The sequence below is a fragment of the Accipiter gentilis genome, chromosome 22, assembly GCF_929443795.1.
Source record: "Accipiter gentilis chromosome 22, bAccGen1.1, whole genome shotgun sequence".
NCBI lineage: Eukaryota > Metazoa > Chordata > Aves > Accipitriformes > Accipitridae > Astur > Astur gentilis.
Window position 1 is genome coordinate 22,321,027 of NC_064901.1, and position 20,365 is coordinate 22,341,391.

The 20,365-nt window shown below is 40.5% G+C and overlaps 1 long non-coding RNA gene across 1 annotated transcript; it reads left to right on the top strand.

The window, feature by feature from the left end:
- Window positions 1-6,351: 6,351 nt before the first annotated feature.
- Window positions 6,352-19,482, top strand: LOC126049320 (uncharacterized). Its single transcript, XR_007509153.1, has 5 exons — window positions 6,352-6,503; window positions 12,966-13,237; window positions 16,103-16,234; window positions 16,961-17,070; window positions 18,890-19,482. It is a non-coding gene; the product is annotated as an uncharacterized LOC126049320 (long non-coding RNA).
- Window positions 19,483-20,365: the final 883 nt, after the last annotated feature.

Here is a 20,365-nt window from a genome sequence, read left to right on the forward strand (position 1 = left end):
CCTGGGCCAGCAAAGGAATCAACACTGTTTAACCATTTCTAATTGCACAGGATCAGTGCTTTAAGGTTTGAAGCAAGACTGACGCACCTTGAAGTTAAACACAAATAAGGGAGGCTGGGGGTGGGGTGGCAGGTAAAGTCCACTGCTCAGGACTAGCGTATACTCTGTGTGTGATTCTGAATACTAACCCATTAACAGGCAAGGTGCTTTTTATTTAAATGCTTATTTCTTCTAAATGCATATTACTGAAGAACTTATTTTCAGAGTTAACTCTTGGAGAAGGACCTATCTAAAATGAGGATCTATGTATTTAATCACAGGTTGAATGATTTTCAGGTAGATGCCAGGGAACTGCAGAAAATACCTGGTACCTATTGAATCCCGGTAATCTTCTGGTATAGAACTGATGCTATGTGAAATTTCTTGTTGACGAGTTTGGTGGCTGAGGTGCCATGGCCCAGGTGAGCTGTAAAATGAAGGATTAGGACTCTGTGTGGGAATTAAGCTGTTTTATTCCAACACAGAAGGAAAAATTCTGAGTGACCCACATTGGAATTCTGACTTATTTAATTGATGTAATTTCAGCTGTGCCTGTGTAGCACTTTCTCTCATGCCTCCATGTTCACGTTACAATGAGTATATCCATCTGTCTGCGGCAGGAGGGAGTGTGAGATATGACCCCACTGATCTGGTTCTGAAACTCCCCTCTAATTTTTCATTGCATAATTCGGATCTCTCTGCAGGTGTGCACGTGTGTGTGTGTGTCACGGCGGGGGCAGTCCTGTGAAGAATTCTTCTGCCATCATTTTTTGGTTTTAGCTAACATTTTGGGTCAAGAATGCCTTTTGGACTAATTCTCATCTATCCCCTAGAGCTCAGTTTAACTTCTACAGCAAATACCACCTCTGCTGTGCCTCCTGCTCTGAGGTGTTTGCAGCTGTTAATATCTCCATAAGTCTCAGTGAAATGAGAAGGTTTGTTTCTCGTGTTACTCCCCTATTTCAACTCTTATTGGGACACTCTGAAGGCCCCGCTGACAGAAGGTGTCCTCCTCCTCCCCTGGCTTTATCATGCACCAGGTATATTTAATCTCCCCCTCCCTGATGTGGGCTGAGGGCTTTAGCAAGCTGTTGCTGTTTTCCTGGGGAGAAAGGGCTCTAGGGAGAGACATGCTGGAATGACGGTGAGAGAGAGAAAGAGGAGGCTTTTAGATCTTCTGTCTGCTACCTGTCAGAGAAGAAAAACACCAAGAAGCTAGAATAAGCAGGATGAGTCTCCACAGACTTGACAGCTGAACTTCTGAGTGAGCTGTAAAGTGTTTTTTAGCTCTTCTGTGCATTGACGTTTAAGATGGCAACTGTTCTTGAAGATGAGCATTCTCTCTGCCTTCTGGTGACTTCTAGCTTTCACCCGGTATGCCATGGAAGGTATAGGGAAAATGCAGTTCTCGGGCTTTGCTTCAAGAAATTGGGGCACTTGGGCTTAATCGGCTCAGAGGGTGTGCTTCAGAGGAGAGCGCTCTTTATAAGCAAATGTACAAAACCCTCTAAATCACTCTTCCATGAAGAGATTTGCAACAAATACCTGAATTTAAATGATTGGTCTCAAGGCTCTTTGGAAAAGGTGATGCGTTTAGATTGTTCTGGTGGATGGTGAGGAGTCCCCAAGTTTTGTGTGAAATGTTGCTTGCCGTTCCTCTGTGAGAACCTCAGCATGGGTACAGAGAGGAGCCAGGGCAAAAGGCAGTCTCAGCGGGGAGGTTATCAGAACGTGAAAAAAAGGGAAGGTGCATACATGTCCCGCTTTTGGCTGGGGCAGAGTGAATTTTCTTTCTAGTAGCTGGTATAGCATTATGTTTTGGGTTCAGTATGTGAAGAATGTTGATAACACACAGACATTTTCAGTTGCTGCTAAGTAAAGTTTAGTCTAAAGCCAAGGGGGTTTCAGCTTCTCACGCCCAGCCAGCAAGAAGGCTGGAGGGGCACAAGAAGCTGGGAGGAGACACAGCCAGGACAGCTGAACCAACGTGGCCAAAGGGATTTCCAGACCATGCGACATCACGCCCAGTATATAAACTGGGGGGAGTGGGGGGATCGCTGCTTGGGGACTAACTGGGTGTCAATTGGCAGGTGGTGAGCAACTGCATTGTGCATCACTTGCATATTCCAATCCTTTAATTATTACTAATGTCACTTTATTAATGTTCCTGTTACGATTATTAGTTTCTTCTTTTCTGTTCTATTAAACCAGTCTTATCTCAACCCACGAGTTTTACTTTTTTCCTTCTGATTCTCTCCCCCATCCCACTGGGTGGGGGGAAGTGAGTGAGCAGTGGTGTGGTGCTTAGTTGCTGGCTGGGGTTAAACGACACCAACACAGTACTCAACCAGTAAGGTAGTGACCTTATTCCAGTCCCCTTTAGTCACATAATACAACCATGAAGGCACATGCAGTGGTCACAATACAATGTGGACAAATCTTGCTTGAGAGGTGTTGCTGTACATAGATGTACCTTCCTCAGGTTTTTTTGGTTGGTTGGGTTTTTTTTAAGTAAAACACGTAGTGTGCTTTTACTTAAAATAAGTAATAATGACTAAATAATAATGAAAAATAATGACTAAATTTTGAGAGATTATTCTGTTCAGCATTAATCGAGGGTCTTAAGAAGGGTCACAAGTTCAAAGGAAGATATTTTTTTTTATGTATACATCCTAGTGTAAGATAGACAGATCAGATAGAGGAGTACAAATTAAGCATTCTGCTTATGCCTTGTATCATAACGTGTGAAAGCACGCTAAAAGGGGAAAGGAAATAATGACCAACCCAAATACTTAATTTTTTTTTCCCTAGAAAACCAAAACAATTATGCCCAATTTACTTTTACTAATAATCACTTGGGATGGTAGGCTTATAAAGCCATAGGATTAATTCTTCACTATTTGTTCTTAGAGTACATGCTTAAATGCATTAATAGAACTGTATGATAAATGTAGATTAAGAATAGTGGTGATATTCCTAAAGCCATACATTATTAAGTCATGCTGGTTGAATTGTGATCTGGTGTCAACTACAGATATATAGAAAATGGACTTGACTGGTATAGTCAGACAATTGACTCTGCTCTCCTCCCAGATTCTTATTTGCCTAAAGCTGTTTTGCTTGGAGACAGCAAAGCTGTTCAGTTGTGTTCCTCCTCCAAGTCTATGCTCTTACGGAGATGATTTCTCCTGTTCTCTGAGATTTTTCGGCGGGAGAGGGGGTGGGGGGCAGGTTGAGTGGTTGTTCTTTGTTTCCATGTTCAGGAATCTTACCTACTTATTCAAAGCAGCCATTACATTTCATGCTTGGTGTTTCCTAAAGACTTTTAAGTATCCTTTTTTTAACATTTTTTCCTCTGACTCTGCTTTCTGATACTTAACAAAAAAACCAAGTTCCCAGCTAGATGCAAATCTACTACTGCAACCACTCTGTGTGCTTTCTCTGTCACTTTAGGCAAGATCCTGACTTAGTTGTTCGTCTTACAATACACTCCATGCTTTATCTGGGCTTGACAAGCTTTCCTTTTTCACCTTTTTATTGGGAAACTGATTTGCACATAATCCAGACCTAGATTTTGCTGTGTTGTAGTTTTGTCGAATGCTTTAAGGACATGATCTTCCACACACCAATCCTGCAAAAGTGAGCACAGGTATTATAAAGATGCACAGATTATTCTGTTCAGCTACAATGGAAAGGAAGGATTTCTTTAACTGTAATCCTTTTTTTCCATGACTCACTTCTTTCTGATATTCAGGAAGAACTGCAGAGTTCTCTTTCAGTCAGGAGCTGTGTAATAATGGAAAGAACATAGTTCCTTATCTGATCCAGCAAGCACTTCCTTTCAGAAGTAATATGAATGCAAATTAAGACAATACACAACATTATTAAGACCACCCTAATAGTGTGAGATTACTATTATTTTTAAGTCCTTTTTATTGTTTAGAAGGCTTTTGGTCTCACTGCTTTGTTTACCACCACAGCAGTAATCTCTTTTTGTGTCACTTTACCTGCTTCCAAATAGAGCAAAACCAGTTCTTTGTTTTGAACACGCAGAGTGTTTTATATGGCACGTTACTGAATATTGGGATTTTGAATATCAAGTATGGTTAGAATTTCAGTAGGGTTCAATTTTCATTAAATCTGTCCTAGATGAAATCTAATGTGATGTATTCTTTCATGAACTCTAAATCAAGAGTTACTCATGCTGAAGTCTGAAACTTTAAATGTTCTGTCAAATATAGATTTAGTTTGGCAAATATTAGAAGCGCTTCTAGAACGATAACTTTGAGGCTGAGAGTGGCGGTTGAATTACCCAGGTACAGTGAGGTTAAGGAAGCTGAAGGAACTTTTTGACTCCTTTCTTGTGATTTTGTAAAGAGAACTTTTTCCTCTGCTATTGCTATCCTTGAGAGATCTGTTATAAAAGTTAAAACATTTATCAAAACTGTCACAGATCCTATGACCCGTAGAAGAAGGACTATCAGACCTTAATTGCAATAGCTGTGTAATTTCAGAACTTCCCTTCCCTTGTTCACCTAGTCTCTGACCTTTATGTCAGCTTCTAATTTCCTTCTGTAATTGACTCTTTCTAGTACAGGAAACTATGGCAGCAGATGCATCTTAATACAGTGGAAGATTCAAATGGTGCTGTCAAATGCCTAGCAAATTTACTTGTATCTATTTTACAGTCAAGTTTTTTGGGAAAAAAAAAAAAAAAGTAGTTTGAACAAGTTTCAGATGAAAAAGGAATGAGTTTCCCTAAACCTTAAGGTTGTGGGTGCTTTGTTTTTAACACGTAAACCTCAGTAAGAACTTAAAACACTATCTTCAAATTTGTGCTGAAGACAGCTATTTGGTTCAAGACTTGCTCATTTCAGTGACACGTGCCAATAGAAACAAAACCTGAGTTTACTCTGCCTCAAGGGACAGCTAATCAATCGAGTCAGGACCTGAAGAGAAGAAATGGAATAGCCTCTGAGGGTACCATGAGAATACTTGTGTATTCTCACCGAAAGCAAGGTTTTGATATCATGCATGTTTCTATATCTTTCGTATATTGCAATACCTCTCTCTCTTTTCTTCCTTGAAGAAACTTCTGTTTCAGCACTACCTTTCCCAGCTTTGCCTGTGTACCACTGTATTTATTGACTGATACAGGAGAGAGCGATTTGTGCATCTACTCATGAATGCCCTCACCTTATCGGATAATCAGCAACACTACTACTCAGTAATTGGAAACACAAAAAACTAAGGCCTTTAGTTCCTGGCTACTCCAGCTGGAAGTAATGTTTAAATAAAATCTGTTAATAAGATAATGTTGTTGGCAATTAGAACAACTGGATTCCTAGAAATGACCTACTACTTTTACATACCTAGTTATCGCAAAAATAGACAGTTCATTCTCATCTAACTATAACTAAACAGGCCCACCTACAGTTTTACAGGACAGAGAAGAAAGTATGCTAGCAGGAAAAGAATTGCAATTTTTCATGTCTGGCTTATGCCTGGGTTTAGGGAAACAAACCCTGATACACTAGATTTGCTTTAGACATTGTACTGTCTTGTAGTCCATAAACGTCTTCTGCTGGCCATGTCTTTTGTCACTTGTTATTAAAATGTTTAGGATGCTGGAGAGTCGAGGGCCAGGACTAGATCTTTACTTGGGTGTTCAAATCACAGAATTCATGTGTCTGTGTAATCTATTCGGAATTCAAGAACAAAACTGATACTATAACTTCTGTTATTACGTATAGCTATTGGTAGTGACCGAGTAGTCTGCATGACAAAAATGAATAAACCCAACCAAACTCAAATCTTATACTTGAAACAACCTCCACCTTCCCCAAGTGAAAAGTTTTCTAGAACTTGTTCCTCCACAGCCACAGAGAACCTGCGGTGCTACGAAGGCAAATGGCACAGAGCATGCATGTGTGCAGGGAAAAGCACAAGCCTGTAAATACTATATAGTAATCCTATGGCGTCCACTAAAGGCAGGACTCCTTACCTTGCCTTAATTTTCTGTATTTTGTTTTAAAAAAAAAAATAGCCTTATGACAATGGAAGGGGCAGCCCTTTGCCCTGAGGAAAGAACTGATTGTTTTTCAAAGTTTAGAAGGCAGATATATACTTCATATCTCTATCCCCTTCTTAAGTTTTACTAGTTTGGTTCTGTCTAGGGACTTCCAGAACAAGCATGGGCCTCCACTTTCTTGTCTTTAATATCTTTTGTGTCTCATGCTATTTTAACCACTTTGGCCTGGGTGGGGATATGCATCCATCTAGGAGACAGTCTACTTACCTTACCCTGTCTGTCCTTTCAAGGGGTTATTCCAGACATCAGCTAGTACCATCCTTGTTGAAATCAACTGTGTCTTGAAGAACAGCTATCTCTGGAGATCAAGTATTCAGCATCAGTTTCATTCTCATCAACTCGATCTCTTCAAGATACTCCTTGAACTATTAAGGTAAGTGAAAAGTATGCATGTTTACAGATACTTTTTTTAAATATATTTTACAAGTTAGTGAATGTTTTGCATTCTTCCGTGCCTGGCAAGATAGTTAACTGTCTCTGAGAGAGTACTTTAAGGAAAGCCCATGTCCAAATAGAACTGAAAGAACAGAAATGCAATCCAGATGACATATCAATACAATAATCTGCAAACTGAAAACTTAGATGTTGCTATTATGCCTACCAAAGAGTACAGGAAGTTGTTATGCTTTAATAAGAAAAAAAAGCTGTGGATAACTGCTGGGCTAAAGCTGTCATACATAAGAAACTGCATGCACAATCTTCACTTTCTAACACTCCAGAAACACTGTGTACTGATCGGACTGTAGTAAAAATTTGCTAGAAATCAATAACAATATCTACCTTTTCTTGGCTCTTCTCTATCTAAAAGTCTTCATCTTTGATACCAACTTAATACAGTGTCCTGGGTTCACCTGGGATAGAGTTAATTGTCTTCCTAGTAGCTGGTATAGTGTTATGTTTTTGAGTTGGGTATGAGAAGAATGTTGATAACACACTGATGTTTTCTGTTGTTGCTAAGTAATTTTTAGTCGAAAGTCAAGGGTTTTCCAGCTTCTCGTGCCCAGCCAGCGAGAAGGCTGGAGGGGCACAAGAAGCTGGGAGGGGACACAGCCAGGGCAGCTGAACCAAAGTGGCCAACAGGGTATTCCAGACCACAGGACATCATGTCTAGTATATAAACTGGGGGGAGTGGGGCTGGGGGGATCGCTGCGTGGGGACTAACTTGGTGTTGATCTGCAGGTGGTGAGCAATTGAACTGCACAAATGATGATTTGTATATTGCGATCCTTTTATTATTACTGTTGTCATTTTATTAGCGTTATCATTATTAGTTTCTTCTCTTCTGTTAAACCGTTCTTATTTCAACCCACAAGTTTTACTACTTTTCCTGATTTTCTCCCCCATCCCAGTGGGTGGGGAGGGAAATGAGTGAGCAGCTGCATGGTACTTAGTTACTGCCTGGGTTTAAACCACAACATACAGGTAAACATCTAACATGCTGAGAGTATGGTCTATAGCTATGCTACTTAGTGTAAGTACAGAGTATTCTGAGGCTGTACAGGATTAATTGATAACCTTGCTAAAACAAGTGTCTCGGGCCTGGAGGTATCTGCCTCTTCATGAATTCAAGAGAGGCTACAAGACATAGCAGACCAGACATCTAGATTAAGAAGCTGAAGTTGTGCAAGGTGACTTTGTATGCAGGAGTCATAATTAAGGCTAGTTTTGTCCAAGATCAAGAAGTCTCCTGATGCATAAGGGATCAAGTATCATTGTTAAAGTAATTCATTTTTCAGTATCACAATCTATGAAGACTTCACAAAAAACCCCAAAACATCTGTCTCTAAAATCATAAACAAGATGTGGCTTAATACACTTCATTCTGTATCTTTGGTCCTTGCTTCCAACCTTTGGAGAACCTAGGACAATTCAGAGATCTCTTACAGTTAAATATTACAGTGCTGAACTAAGTGAAACTCTTGATTCTTTAAAATGGCCAGAAGGTTTCTTCCATCTTTTGGAAGATGCCAGACTGGCTTTAGGAAAAGGAGGCTCACAGCCTGAACCTTTCATCATACACAGTCTCACTTCCTTTTAATTTTCAGAAAACATTGGCTATAGAGGAGATATTTCAGTGTGGGAGATCTGCTCCTTTTATTATACCTTATGGAACTGCCTCCTGGTAGTAACTCAGAGTAGAATCTTTGCAGGGCCAGTGGCTCTTTGACATCATAAAATTATTTTAATTCCAGTCTTTCCTTGATCCTCCTCACTGACTTTTCTTCCCACTACAGCTAAAACAGGATAGTGAAGGTACTTCTGGAATTCAAAAGGAAAAGGATAATACCCATTCCTTTTCAATGGCAATGACAGAGCTTTTTATGCCTGTCTTTAATGTGAGTTATTTCAGCTTTACCCACTCTGAATTCACAATGATGAATGGCGACCCAGGCCAAGTGCCAGAAGGATTCAAAGATGTGTTCTCTCCTATCTATAGATTTAACTCAGAAAATAACTGCAGGATTGTATAGAAGCACTACACTAGATAGCTTGGGTGGTTCGAGAGCTCAAAACCCAGTAATCCTAGTCTTGCACTGTCTTCTACATCAGCTAGTTCTCCAAAAATATCTTCAAAAGAACAGGGATACTGTTTTGCAAAGGTGAATAGTATTTAGCAACTAGAGTATAGCCAGAAAAAGAAATACTTTGCATTCCTCTTTAGATAGACTTGGGGATCTACCCTATGTTTCCTGTTTTGTAAACGCTACTGTTTGCGCACATCTATACAGGCCACACTCAAATAGCGTAGTTCCAAGAGAAATAGATAAGATCAAGTTTTTGTGCCTACTGGTATCTAAACCAGTGATTGGGGGTGGGGGGAAGCAGACAAGAGACAGTAGCAAGAAAATAAGAAAACTTCAATAGTAAATGTCTCCTACAGGTTGTAAGAAAGCACCAGGAAGCCACTTCAGTGAGCTGGAGACATGCATTGGCACGCAGAGCTGCGAGTCAAGTGAGAGACAGCCGAAGGAGCAGATTTGGTAAGAGCTCTGATGGAAAGAGAAGGGAAGAAGTAATACATGACCAACCCAGAAATAGGATGCAGGTTTTGTCTGATATAATAGTGCCTTTTTGGACTGAATGAGAGGTAGAAATGGTAATTAGACATGGCTCGAGACATGCTGAGTAAGCTGAGCAATGGGAAGCAGCAGAAGAGATTAGTTTCTCCAAGGAACACACAATGTGCATCAGTCTAGCTAGACAGCCTTGCTTCTGTGCTGCCTTTGTTTGTAGTGCAGCTGCTCCCAGCTGTCAAAGAAAATGCAGTATGATAATCTCTAGGCATATCACTGTTATTACTTTACATATATTGAGAAAAGTATGAACTGACAACCTACTCCCTGGTTAAGGTTTCTGAAGCAGACAAGAGAAAAGATTGCATATTCAGCCTAAAAAGTGTTTTTGTTGCTGCAACTAATGTCTAGTCCAGAATTAATAAGTTGATAGAGACTTTTAAAGGGCATTTCCTCTGCATATCAAGAAAGTAGATAAGCAGTGATCCAAAAGTGGCAATAACGTTCACCTTTTTTCTAGTTTTATCCTGTAGCTTCATATATAGGCTGAACAGTGAATCAATGGCTTTTCATTCCTACAAAAGGCATAGATGTCTGAGGATGGAGAGCAAATTGATCCAATACCCGTGGAAGCTACAGTGTTTTTAACTATAGCATGGTGTGTATTACCATTTCATACAGTAGATAAAAAGGTTAAGAAAAGAAGACTAAAACTCTAGTTTTAGTTAGATGTGAGTTGTCATTGTTTTCGCTAAAGTATTTAATTCCCTCAGTCCAGTCGGAGATCTTTTGTAAGGATTATTTTGCTGCTTAAATCACCAGTATAATTGACAGGGACTGACTGTTATGATAGCAGACTGTGATAATTAAATTCCCATGCTACACAATCTAGAGAGCCCCTGCAGGAAACACAGAGAAGCTTGGTGGATGAAACAGCAAAAGCGGTCCTTGGCCAAGGGAGAACAGGTAGAGAACTTCCATGACTATCGCTTCTTTTCTTCTCCCGAGTGCTAAATTTCAGTAGCAGATTTCCGTAAACCCTCAACCTTTTGTTCTTCTCTTCATTATTTCCTTAAGAATTTTTAAGGAGAACTCCCTTGGGATTATAATGTCTGAACTCTTTGTTTAAACAAAAGCTCTTAATCTAAAAACTTTCCCCTTTTCATTAAAATCACTTTGCTCTTCTTAATTAAAACCAACCTTTGGAGTATAATAGTGATTACAACCTGAACTCCTGCTCTGCATACTGAACTGGGACACCTGCTTTAGTTCAGAGTGCTGGAAAAAATGTTATACTTTAAAATCACGTTTAAAGTGTAGTTAAGGCTTTTGAAACGGGGAGAACAAAACCTGCTGATTTTGAAGCACAACTTGCTAAACATTTTGTGTCATTTCCATGACATATCTGAGATATCATGCTCCAAAGAACTTGAATCAAATGTGAAACTGGTTGTAAAATCAGTGAGATGGCCCTGAAGGAAAATTTATTCTGTTAATAGATGCAATTGCCATACAAATACGTTCATTTCCTCTGTCAAGAAATTAACTCTTTTCTAGCTAATATCGTTTCCATGCAAAAACCAAGGTGCATAATCCTTGTAAAATGAGTGTACTTCTAGTCAGAAAACCCATGTTTTATGTAACAGACAGCTCAATTAATTATCTAGCTGTATTAGAAAGCCCTCTTTCTAAACAAGAAAACAAGATGAACGTCTTAAATACTGTAACTCATGCTTTAACGCAAAACCCTGCTCCTGACTTTCATTCAGTGAGCGTGCATTGGAGGCACGCGTGCCAGCAAGTCTTACAATGCATAGAGAACAGGGGAGAAACCCCCCCACATGCCAAAAAACCCACCAGAACTACTACCTATGCTCAAGCCCTTACTTATGCTGAACCAAATTACAAAATTGCCTTTTTTGTTTTAGCTTTATGTTCAGACTCACCCTGCATGTAATCAGATTCATCCCTAGTTGAGCTCTAGGGATCCTAAGCAGCAGAAGAAAAATGTTCAAAGTGGAAGCTTTTTTTCATACACTGAATTTTGGAGCATGGAGAAAGACACTTACTTGTCTTAGGGGTAAGGCTAGGTAGGACATTAGGGTATTTCTTATTAGGACAGTATACAAATAGTGTATATATCATGAGCTGGTAGTGTAAGTCTAGTCAATGGAGCCATTGCCAATTTAGGTAAGTTAAGGGTCTTGCCTGCAACTCTTTTTCTTTCCCACCTGCCCTTCTGGAGGGTCTGGAGCAAGTGTCCTCTTTGGAAATTAGAACAGTGAGGTGCAAGTCCTGTATCTCACTGACAAACTGAATAGCCTTGAGCAAATGGCCTGGGGAAGTCTCCAAGATGGGATCAGTACTGTGCTTGTCACTCTAATTAAATGCAAATGGTATAGACACAAGGCGCTAGGTTTCCAAGGTAGCAAAGCTAGGAAAAACTTGACAAAATGAGTTGGGCCGTGGTCTACAAGTGTCACCTTTCAGCCATTAGATTGTAAGGTGAGGGAAAGACTTCTGTGTTCTACCCTATCCTTTGAAAGTTTTTAAAGAAGGGATTAGCAGAAGGGAAAACAAGTCATGGACATAAAGGTCAGGAGGCAAAAGGAACAGCAGTCTAGGGTGAAGTGGCTACTTCGTTTCCCTCCAAGCTCTGTTTAAACAGTTAAGCAAGACCAAAAATCGCCAAAGAAACCAAAACCACCACACCCCAGCCTAAAACCCAGCAAACAAGCAAAAAATAATAATTAAAAAAAGAAAACACCAAAAAAACCACCCTCCCTGCCCACCCCCCCAACCCAAAACCCCACACCTTGCTACTTATCTACCTTTTAGTGACTGTGTTGCTCTGGCTTAGGAGTGGGGTGCTAGATGCTACTGTAATGGGGGTCAAGCCTTGTGCTGTACTCACTTTTACAGTAGATGCCAAACACTCCAGAAGTATCAGAACTGGGTTTGTTCAGGAGGTTTCCAGCTGTCAAAGTTACTAAAGAGTAGAAAGCCTTATTGACTTACTCTACAGCAACTTCATGCAGAGTCAAGTAACTTCCCCCTGCTATCCTCCCCCAGTTTATTAGAGTTGAATCATACACCTTGAAAGTAGTGACTGGTTTAAGAATCATGATTTCTGAATGATGGGAACTGACCCTGTTGCTGCACCTCTTGCCCTGGGGTTGGAGAAAGCGTCTTACTGGAATTCTTCTAACAAATACCTCTCAGGGCTAATACCATGTGACCTATTTAAAAATGCCTAAACAGTAATTTTCCATTCAAATGTCTCTCTACCGCCTATTTTTTATTAGCTGCATCTTCAAGGAGAGCTTTGTGTGCAACTAAGCAATTAATAATTTTTTAGTATAAAATAGAACTTCTTTTAAAAATACAGATACTCACAGCAGAAGTGGTAGCGTACTTTGCACCTAGAAATGCATTTGTAAGACATTCAGATTCTTCACTGGGACTTACAAGAAAGTGCAGATATAGACTCATTTATCACAATCGTAAAGTCTAGATGTTTCTTTAAATGCTGATTTTTTGCAAAGGCTTTAATTCCCCATATGGAAGCACTAAGCACCAGCCCATTTTGTTCCTGGCAAAACTGGAGGAAAGCTTATTTCAAATTTCTAATTAAAATTCTTTCTTGCTGTGTAAGGAGCCCTGATGGGATTCCTCAGGGTAGTTGGATGGGTTTCTGATTGAATTACAACTGGCCCGATTGTGTGAATATTTCATTTAAATGTTGTGAACTGAAAACAGCAATTAACAACAACCTGAATAATAAAAAGCACTACTTTACCTTCAATCCTCTTCTTCCACAGTTGATTCAAATTACATGCTTAGTCACTGGGAAAAAAAAAAAAAAAAGAGAACAAAACCAACCCAGAAACAAAGAGCCAAGCAGGAATCACTGTATGGGAACAGGAGACGACTACAGCCATCACCCTTGAAGCCAGAAACACTTTGCCTGGAGATGATGACTGTGTATAAGACGCTGTTGCAGAACTGCCCTTATGAAGCATGGCTGTGTTCCTGATCTGCCATTTATTCAATATCCCACACTAACTTGGGTTTCTGTCCAATCTCACCTAAGGTAATTTCAGTCTATCTTCTTGTCCGAGTCCCTGGCTGGATTATAGATGTCTCCTAAAGCATACAGTGGTATCAGCTGCCACTTGGGCTAAAACCACAAGAGCTTGGGAAGTCCTATAGTAAAACTATATGCTGGGGGTTGGATAAGGACATGCAGTTTCTGGTGATTTGTTCTGGAAAGTCGCTATTGACAGATTTCACAGGTTCTGTATGCAACCTGCCTTTAGAGATTCTGCTCTTCTTGTTTTTGTAACTTTGACAAAGTCTTAAAATTAAAAAGCTCTTGAGAATTGGTCTAAATCTGGCCCAAGTTGCACTGTTTCAAAAATATTTGTAGTAGTTGATGACTGGTAGGACCCTAACAACTGGAAGAAAATTAGTTTATTAATGACAACCTTTACCATTAATTACTAGTGATCCACAGTGTTAATCACAAGTCTAAATTGTCAACTTGATTATCATAATTGTAACAGCACAGTGACTAAATCAGGATAAGTTATTAGTAGGACTAATGTGTTCCTATTACAGAGTTTTCAATGACTCTATCAATATCCACAGTTCAGAATAAAAACCCTCCTTATGTTCCCACATCAGGAACAGCTCAAATTAAGCTAGCAATGGAGAAAAACAGACAACAAACCACCAAACCCCAAAAACGGAGCCAGTGAAAATGACAGGAAATAAACCCACAGCTTAATTAGTCTTCTGCAGCAGCCATGGTGATTTCATATGTAAAATGGAGTCACCACAAAGCACTGCATGAGGATCAGTGTTAAAAGCCTCAGATGCAAGGATATCAGCTTCTTCTGGCAGCTGCAACCTGTTCTGGTGCTGTCTGTCCCTTGTCAGCCACAGAAGAACGTGTGTCACTTTGTCTTATTAGGGTGGTATCTTCTCATGGGCTGATTCTTCCACAGAAAAATAAGCCCCACTACTTAATTTTAGTATTCCTCAAACTGATTTGCAGTTGGCAATACAGCAAAATTGCATTTAATTGTTTAATTATGCCATTCTAGATTTTGGGGCTTTCTCCTTAGTGGCAAAACTCTGTAGATTATATTAATAATTTAATATCTATATTTATATAGATATAATTATAATATCATTTATCAATTACTATTTGAGGCATATTCTGCATATGACTTATTAAATGTGCAGCTTATTGTTCTTTTTCTACAGGATAAACCTCACACTTAAAGGGTGTTTATAAAGCATCTCCCCCCCTTGTACAGTTTTTCCTTTGGTTTTGAGCTACTCTCCTCATACTAGGAACAGTTTTCTCAAATGTATTCTGCTTGAATTTCTCATTCTAGTTTTGGTTCCAAACAAAGCCAAATTTGAAAGCAAAACTCAGCTGAAAACAATATGGTTTAGATTTAAGAAAGTGTCCTTGCAACAAACCGTAAGGTTTTATGATGGTTTTGGTGCAAGTCTGTGAGTTGACCTCAGTACTGCTGGGAGTAAGCCACAAATTTAGCCTTAGATGCTGGGAAAAAAAATGAATTTATAAACTGGAAACTGGTTCAAACTCAAATCTCTCACAGGTTAGTTCTATGGGTCAATGGGCTAAACTACATTTCAAATCGCCCTTCAGACGTAACACTGATCTGAAACTTCCACCAATGCTGAATACATTCAGACTGGCTTTTCTACACCTACAGCTATCTTCAGAACAACCTTTAGGAAATGTTTAGCCACATATCCATTTTTATTTCAGGCCTTTTGCATTTTAAAAATATATCTGAGAATCAGTTCGGTTCAAGCCAGACTTTGGCTTCTAGGCAAAAGAGGGGAAATACAGGTGGGCAGGCAGGAGCTCAGATTATAAGTTTAATTCTAGAGTCAAACATTGCAAATTGATTTTTATCTCTATTCTGAAATTTAAAAAAATAAAGAAAATACCTGACTTTAAACATGCGTGGGCACAAATTTGATGTTAAACTTGGTATTTGAGCTGTCTGTGATAATTGGTGGCTCAGTTGAAGTGAAGAATTGGTGTCAGGCTATTGCCTCTGCATGCACAGATACCAGTCAAAGTCCCAGTCTTACTGTGCATTCAGATTACATGATTGTATGGTGTGGGGGGGTGATATTCTTGGGGGGGGGGGGGGGGCAGCCTGTTTATTTTAAACTTCCAAGTAGTATTGACTTTGTAAGAGACATTTTAATGGAACTAACAGAATCATTGCCTTAAGTCTGATTCTGTTTAAATGTAATTGCCCTAGACAAGATAATAAATTCCTCTCATGAGAAAACTACCTCTTAAGGAGAGTCGTTGCGTTACTGACAAAGAATTTTATCTCCGTGCCGAGTGGAGATCACCGAGCTAACACTGGTCAGTCCCCCCCGAACTGAATGACGGCAGAGCTCATGGCTGCATTGGTGTGCTAAAGCAGCTGCACGGTGTTTGGGATCATAGCTGACTTTTCTGCACTGCACTCCTCAGAGCTGCGTACAAATGTTCCTGGGGCATGCCAAAGGATTTTATTTTTTTTTTTTTTTTGCGACAGTCAGTTTTTCAGGGTAGCTGTATCCAGCGTCCTTTGGCAGAAGTTCTCTATCCTCTGGTGGAAGCTACTCAGGGAGCCTCCTGAAAGAGAACTGCACTCTTGGTTATAAAAGTTAGTTACACTCATTTCCCTTTGGTCCTTCAGCCAAACCTCAGAGTAATCTACACCTGCCAGAAGTCCAAGGAGGGAAGAAGAAACTGTATTTTTCATCAGCACAATGGGATAGATCTGTTGTTTACGAGGAAAGGCATCTGCTATAATTGTATGACATTTATCAGAACTGTGCGGGCTTCCGTCATCGGCCCTTGCACAATGTAGCTTTAACCGGCCATTTATAGTGTTGTTATAATATTCAGGCCGTGTCCAGGGAGGTGACCCTCTCTGCTCAGCACTAGTGAAGCCATAGCTAGAGTGCTGTCTCCAGGTCTGGCTGCCCCAACGCAAGACAGACACGGACTTACTGGAAAGAGTCCAGCAAGATGATAAAGGTACTGGAGCATCTGTCATACAAGGAGAGGCTGAGAGGGCTGGGACTGGTTATCCTAGAGAAGAGAAGGCTCAGGGGCATCTTATTAATGTATATAAATACCTGATGGGAGGGTGTAAAGATGACGGAGCCAGACTCTACTCGGTGGTACCCTGTGGGAGGATGAGGTGCAATGGGCGTAATCTGAAAAAACAGGAGAATGCTTTTTACCACAAACACTGGAACAGTGTTTCTCAGTACAAGACAGACATGGACCTGCTGGAGCAGGTCCAGAGGAGGGCCACAGAAATGATCGGAGGGCTGGAACACCTCTCCTATGAGGACAGGCTGAGAGAGTTGGGGCTGTTCAGCCTGGAGAAGAGAAGGCTCCAGGGAGACCTTATTGCGGTTTTTTAGTACGTCAAGGGGGCTTGTAAGAAAGATGGGGACAGACTTTTTAGTAGGACCTGTAACGATAGGACAAGGGGTGACAGTTTTAAGCTACAAGAGGGTAGATTCAGACTAGATATAAGGAAGAAATTTTTTACAATGCGGGTGGTGAAACACTGGCACAGGTTGCCCAGGGAGGTGGTGGATGCCCCATCCCTGGAGACATTCAAGGTCAGGTCAGACGGGGCTCTGAGCAACCTGGTCTGGTTGAAAATGACCGTGCTCATTGCAGGGCTACGTGACCCTTAAAGGTCCCTTCCACCCCAAACCATTCTATAATTCTATGATTTGATAACAGGTTGTCCAGAGATATGGTAGAGTCTCCATCCTCAGAGATATTCAAACCCCACAGACATGGTCCTGGGGAACCTGCTCTAGCTGCCCCTGCTTAAGGCAGGAGCAGTTGAAGTAGGTGATCTCCAAAGGTGATCTTCCATCCTCAATGATTCCATGATAGCTGTCAAGTGGAATGCATGCTGTAGGTGGGATTATGTCAATAACTCGCATTGTTATCACTGGGATGAAAGCCTACTACAACACCCCCCCGCCCCCGCCAGTGAAGTTACATGGTTTACAAGGAGGGGAAGAGGCAAGGGAGAGAGGGTAGAGAAATGCTTATTACCTCCAATTCCTGGAAATCACCCTGCTGTCACTAAACTGACTTTTGCTAGCCTGTAGCTGGGCTCATATGCAAAGAGGCAAAATTATTTTTTGTCTAGATGAAGAAAAGCCTTGAAAATGCACTCTCACACATTAGGAAACACTCCTTAAAGTGCACCACACATTTTAGCTCTGCTGCAGAACTGGTTTACTGAGTCTGAATCCCCCACATTGTTTTTGTTCCCTGTGGTTTTAGATATGACCTTAAAAAACCATGCTGAACAACAGTGTAAGATTAAAACTTTATTCCTAGAGAGAAGTGGTTTAAAGATTTGCTAACTCTGTTTTCATCTAGAAAACATTTTCATCAATCTTTATATTTCAAAGTTTCATTTTGGAAACAGGAGAAACATTAAAAGCATCCTGTTTGACATTTTAGAGAACAGAGCATTTTGATTTTGGTCCAAAACAACATGCCTAAATTAAACTAATTTTAGAAGTTCCATAAAATTCATAAGAGGTCAAATTAGGGTGGCGTGTTTTGATTGTAATCAAAACCAAAAGAATTTAAGTCACCCAAGATGTAAAAGCTTTCCTACATGAATTTTATTTTACAGGAAAACTAAAACACCTTCTTGTTTGTTGAGAATGTAAGAAAATATATTCTTTAGAAGTCATAAAACTTCCCACTAAACAAAAAGCCTGTAGTTCATTCCCATTTATTTTACAACAAAAGCTGCCACATTTATGGCATTAGATTGCTGTTTCAAAAACCTACAATCATAAATATAAGAAGTTAACCTAAATCATCATTTTAACAATTTACTCATCAGAAGTATCCTGCAAAGAAGTATGTACAGGTATATATTTTTTAAGCCTGTACTTCTCGCATCTTTCCACCTATTACATATTCTAATTGTTTTCTAGTTGAATTAGGAATTCTCAGAATTGCAGAATATGCAGACCCAGGATTACTCCCCAATTTTACATGACTGCAGTAATTTATCTAGTCAGATTAACTCTGTCGCTGCCAGAAAGGAAAATTCGTTTGTCTGCAGAGGCAGGCTGCAGGTTAGAGGTACAGCTGCCTGTCTTACATGCAGCAGGCACACAGCTCATTAGACTTTAGATTGTAGCATTTTTGTTTGTAGAAATGAGTCAGAGCCAGCTGGACAGCTGTATTTCCAGAGCCCAGCTGGAAATTCTAGTGCCAATACTTAACCTGTCTTTTCACTGTATAAATAGAAAACTAGGCAAACTGAATGTAAAAATCACATAAGGATTATCCTAACTTATAAAAATAACTCACACTAAGCTTTTGTTCACTTCTTATAAGTGGGTACAAGAGTTAATTTAAGGAAAAAAAAAAAAAAGGTTATCGCACATTCTTTACTTCTCTGCTTCCTTAATACATAAAACTAGTTAGAAGGAAAAATTATATCAAATGCTGAGCTTGCAAGGCTGTACTGTAAACATTTTCAAAGTTTCTAATGCACTATCAGCTAGGTTCACACAGGGACCCAACTATTTAAGTACCACGTTAAACTTAGATCCTCAACACCCCTGCTCAGCTGCCACTCCAGAGATAACTAAACTCGTGTAGCACTTTGTGTTTTCCACTGGACAGGCACAACACGGCACAGCCCGAGTTCTGGTGGCGATTAAACTGCTTGGTGTCTGGTGCCTGGGCATCCTCCCCCCCAGGCATTGAAGAATGACCCAACGAGACGTTTGTGGTTCAACTATTCCAGCTGCCTTTCACTTCCCAGAAAACACGTGCTGCCTGGGATGTTCTCCTTTTCTTCAGTATCTCTACCACTAAGGTACTCAGCTGCACCATTTGGTGAACAGAACTGGTCACCTCTCTCTCAAGAGAAGGTGCTAATCATTAGTCTTCAGATTTTCTCCCCCTGTGACCCAGAAGCTATGAAAGTCGGAGTGTTTCACCTTTGTCCCATGCTCAAGACAATTTCTATTCGTACGCTCTTCCTAACCAGCCCTCCTCAAGGCGCACAGCCCTGTGCCAATGGGCAGGATCAATCCTCGAGGCAACTTGGACAGCACCTAAACTGGGGTGTCAGGGAGGACTGTGGTTTGCAGCTGCACCCTACATCTCTTCTTCTGTCCCACGGTCTTTGAACAGCACAGCTGGTTGACTTACAGTATAGGCAGAACAGCTGTCCTGGTTCTGGCTGGGAGAGTTTTCTCTCTAGTAGCTGGTATAGTGTTATGTTTTGGATTCAGTATGAGAAGAATGTTGATAACACACTGATGTTTTCAGTCTAAACGTTACTCAGCAACAACTAAGTCAAGGATTTTTCAGCTTCTCATGCCCAGCCAGCGAGAAGGCTGGAGGGGCACAAGGAGCTGAGAGGGGACACAGCCAGGGCAGCTGAACCAACTGGCCAAAGGGATATTCCAGACCATACGACATCATGCCCAGTATAGAAACTGGGGGGAGTTGGCCAGGAGGGGCAGATCGCTGCTTGGGAACTGACTGGGCATTGGTCAGCGAGCGGTGAGCAACTGCATTGTACATCATTTGTATATTCCAATTCTATTATTATTATTGTAATTTTATTATTATTGTTGTTATTATCATTATTAGTTTCTTCCTTTCTGTCCAATTAAACTGTTCTTATCTCAACCCATGAGTTTTACTTCCCCCCCGCCCCGATTCTCTCCCCCATCCCACCGGGTTGAGGGGGGAAGCGAGCGAGCGGCTGCGTGGTGCTTAGTTGCTGGCTGGGGTTAAACCACGACAACAGCTTTTGACAGGATGGAAACGCTGTATGGGAAAAGTTGAATCTCCTGCTTCTCAGTCACATGAAGACACTCAATCCATAAAATATCTACTTCAAATCCCACTAATTTCAATCTGTCAGCTGCCAAACAGCCTAACACCTTCTAGAATACTAAACGCCACAAACCAAAATTGTGTCACAGCTACCACCAGTTCCTAGCCACCTGCAGTAAGCAGTGAATCAAGTGACAATGCCCAGATAGCTCAAGGAAAATAGATCCAACCATTACCTGTAAGGATGCAAATCACTAAGCAAGCGTAGCAAAATTTCTGTTTGTCCATATTCTTATTAAATATGGG